Source organism: Triticum dicoccoides, chromosome 6B (assembly GCF_002162155.2).
Source record: "Triticum dicoccoides isolate Atlit2015 ecotype Zavitan chromosome 6B, WEW_v2.0, whole genome shotgun sequence".
Lineage (NCBI taxonomy): Eukaryota > Viridiplantae > Streptophyta > Magnoliopsida > Poales > Poaceae > Triticum > Triticum dicoccoides.
The window spans coordinates 543,803,552-543,807,851 of NC_041391.1; positions in this window are offsets into that span (position 1 = coordinate 543,803,552).

Below are 4,300 nucleotides of genomic sequence, written 5' to 3' on the forward strand. Positions count from 1 at the left end.
TGAAAACCTAGCCACCGCTGAGGGTCGGGAGCGAGCGTGGGAGGCCTCTAGCGACCGACCTGGAGGGATGGGAGGAAGTAGCGGGGCGAGGGGAGGTCTTTGGTCTGCCACACGCCACCGGGGCTCGCCGGAATCGGCCGTCGTGAGTGGTGGCGGCGGCGAGGAGTCCGGGGCGACAGAGATCTCGTGAGAGAGGAGACGAGAGGAGACTTGCGCGTGAGAGCAGGATCGATCGGTGGATGCGGTTTTTACTCTTTCCCTTCGGCACAGTAAAATTGACGTGGCATAGACGAGGCGGCGTCATTGACGCGTAGCTTATTGTTGTGGATTAGGAGAAGTGTTTTCGCTGGAACCGATTTTTTGGAGGCATGCGTGACAGCGGTCCCGATGCCCGTAAAACTCATCCTACTTTACATTCGAAAAACGGAACAAATGTGGATCCGCGTTGAATGACAAAATACATTTGGAGATGTTGGAACGACCTAAACTAGAGCGACGCTCGGAGGGAATCTCCGGGACGCGAAGGACGGATGGGGGACGTTGCGGCGAGAGGAAAGCACGAGTAAACATTTCACCCCGCTTTCATACGGCCGGTGCTCGCGCCCGTGACTCGTCCGACAGTGGTCGCAGGCGAGGCGCGACGTGCAAAATTAAAACCGGAGCGTGCCGCCCCCGCCGGTCGTTGCCATGCTTTCAAGACGACGGCCTCGCCCGGGTCCCGCTCACGCGCGCCAGGTGAGAGGCATCTAAACGTCGTACGCACTTGCTGTCAGCCCAGCCGCGCCGCTGTTTAGTCTCTACAGTGTGCTTCTGTTTACTGCTACGACCGAAGATTCGGGCGTTAGTGATTCCACGCTCTGCGCGTGTCTTCCCTCCATTTATCTTCTTGGAAAAAAGGCGTTGAGCCCCGATTTCATTAACCAAAGCAGATAGCTGCAACCTGCAAGAGCCAAAGTATAATGGAAACCCAGAAAAACTACTACTACTGCGTACCAGCAACATCAACCATGCAGGTTCTGAACCACAACTGAAGTTCAGAGATGGAGTATAAAGATAGACTTCAGTTTGCTCGGGCCCGGTCTTCGGGATGAAAACACATGATCTGATCTTCAGTGGTTGGATCCAGCAAGCGCGGCGCCGTCGTGTCACTCTCTTTCTCAAGCCGTCGCTGTTGAGGAAGCTTTGGTTGGCGCCAAAGGTAGTGGTGTTGCACGTTGTGTGCTACCGTTATATTTGGTATGGCTTCAGAGCAACTCCAACGCACCGACCTAAATGGTCCGTGCGTGTCCGTTTGCATCGGAACAGACCAAAACGACGGCCCAATGCGCTGACCCAAACAAAAAAATAATTCGCTCGATATCCGTTTGGACGCATTTCAGGTCCAAATTTGCGTCGACGGTGACCATTGATGATGGCAACAAGGCTAAATTTTGGGAATCCTCTTTGCTGAATGGTTTTAGGCGCAAAGACGTCGCGCCTAAAATCTTTGAGATTTCAAAAAGGAAGAACTGTGTGGTTAGCAAGGCACTGGACAAGGGTTTCATCTCCTTACGGCGATTCCCCGCGTAAGTCCACCACAGTCGGCGCCCGCGCCGATCTACTGTGTGATCGCCACCATATACCTAAGTTGGGTCCCCCACCCTTCCCCTTCCCTTCCCTGATTCGTTCTGTTCCCGTGGTGCGCAAGTAGAAGCCTCCGAGTCGCTAACCATGGCGGCGGCGGCAGATGCGTTTTCTTCAATGAACCTCGGGTCCCAAGGGAGAGACGACGACCTTGGGGATTTCTTTGACAAGCTGGACCTCCATGAGGAGGAGTTTGCTGATGTTGTGGTTGAGGAGGAAGCTCCAGAGCTGCTGGAGGGGATTCGTTGGGTCGCCCTTGCTAGGGTTCAGACCATGAATTTTTTTAGCCAATCGGCCTTCTACAAGGATATGCGGGCGGCATGGAATTGCTCCCAGGTAGTTCGCTTCCGGCCAATTGGCCCCAATCTATTCGTGGTGCAGGCTTACTGTCTTGCTGATTGGGATCACATTATGGGACAAGGACCTTGGCTGTTTCGCAACATGGCTGTCCTGTTAGTGCCATATGATGGGTTCACGAACGCCGAAGAGGTGCCAATATTGTACATGCCTATCTGGCTCCAGATCCACAAGCTACCGGATGGGTATTGTAGACATGATCTAATTGTCAAGTTGCTCCGTTCGGCGGGAGAGATCCTTGAGACCAGGCTTAATGGTAATTCTAGAGGTGATTACGTCTATGTAAGAGTGAAACATGATATCAGGAAGCCTCTCACCAAGTTTGTGAGCATTGTCAAGGGTGAAACTCGCAAGGTTTATGCAGTGAGATATGAGAAGTTGGCAAGGTTATGTAGTGCATGCGGTATCATTGGCCATGGGCATAAGGAGTGTGGTAATGGTGTGTTTGCTGAGAAGGATCTCAAGTTCGGTGATTACCTCTACGCTGAGAAGCTCGTTCGGACCGGGAAACAAAGAGGGGAGAGAAGAAGACCAACGCCGATCCATCAATATCCAAGTCAAATGTTGGTAAAGGAGTAGTAAGGCCGGAGGGAGAGCTGAGGGATACGGCAACTAGCCCACTAAAACCCTCCCTGCCTCATGATATGGAACTGGATAGCTCTTCTCCTAAGCGACTTAATATGGATTGTGGCATAAAAACACCACCGATTAATGGATCCTCTGGTCTGCCTGGGGATGTACTGTTGATTACAAATGGTAAAGGCGATGGTGAATCTATGTCGCCTACCAACAGCTCGGGTAGTAAATGAGCAAAGCTCGATGGTGACACCTCAAACTCGGAGAAAATTTCGGTGGGCTCCCAGGAGGAGCGCCGCCAGTCCCAATGAGTCACCTTTTTTGGAACTGCCGGGTGTCGTGGTTCTAAGTCTGACAGTAGAATAGGGGGTAGGTATGGAGAGGCAAGATCCTAGCTATGGAGCAGTTGTGCACACAAGTGTTTTACGAGTTCAAGCCCTTCTCGGAGGAAGTAACAGCCCTACGTCTCGAAGCCCGGAGGCGGTCGACTGGATTATATGTGTGAGAGTTACAGGGGTGCGAACCCTTCTACCAGTGGAGGGGGTGGCTTATATAGAGGACGCCAAGACCCCAGCCAGCCCACGTAGCAGAGGGTTAAAGTACATTAAGGTCTGGCGTTACTGGTAACGCCCTACATAAAGTGTCATCATGACCATTAAAACTACTTAATTACAGACCGTTTGGATACAGAGTAGATCTTGAACTCCTGGTGGTCGAGTGAGTCTTCATGGTCGAGTGTCTTCAGGTTCGTCGAGTGTCTTCTAGTCCGTCGAGTGGAGTTTCTCTTGGTCGACTGGAAGACGGCTTCTTCTAAAAGATGTCCTTGGGGAGGGTACCTTAGACAGGTTCATGACCCTACCCTAGGTACATGACTTCATCAGTAGCCCCCGAATGGATCGAGGTTTGAGTGAGGAAGGAGTTGGCAATCTTTCCGACCTGCTTTCTGGTGCCGTAAAGGTGTTTTGCTCTGGATCAATGACTTTCAAGTGAGGGTGTCAACTTTCGTTCAGTCGCCTTGATCCATTCTTTATATTTGTCGAGTGAACTTTATGAACTTGGGGATTTCCGAGCGACGGATCACAGGAGATCTTCCGTCTGACAAGTTGCCCAGTGGTTAGCGGATTTAGTGGGATCCGAATTTTGGGAAGCGTGCAAAGCGGAGAAGACCGCGGTACTCGGATGGGATAAGGCAGGGACGCCTCGATTCTCGCGCCGCCTTTTTCACCACGTATCGCTTGCGCGACTGTTTCGGGATTTGACAGGATCGCCTGGGCCTACCTGTCGGCCACTCGGAAGTGACTCCATATAAGGAAACTGGCGAAGGTTTTTTGAACAGTGCCTCCTCATTTTCTCCTCTCTCGCCTCCAGATTCATCCGCTGCGCCCACCAACTGTCCGACGCCGCTGCTCCGTTCCGGCCTCGTCGGTGACAATGGTGAAAGAGAAGACGGCGGCTTTGGAGCGGGTCAAGAAGGCGACGGCGGCGGCGAAGGCGAAGGGGAGAGCGACCAGTCGAGGGGGATCCTCGTAGCGGTCCCGTTTGCCGCAAGGTTGGATCCAGGGTGATTGGATCCGCTCGACCATCACCCAAAAGGATCTCGACGACCTGGCCGACGAAGGCCTGATTGCGCACGGGGCGGCGAGGCTCCCGGGGATGGAGTGGCAGCCACAGCCTCAGGAGGGTGAGTGTGTCCTCTAGGCGACTCATGTAGATCGAGGGTTCTCTCTGCCACCACATCTTTTCT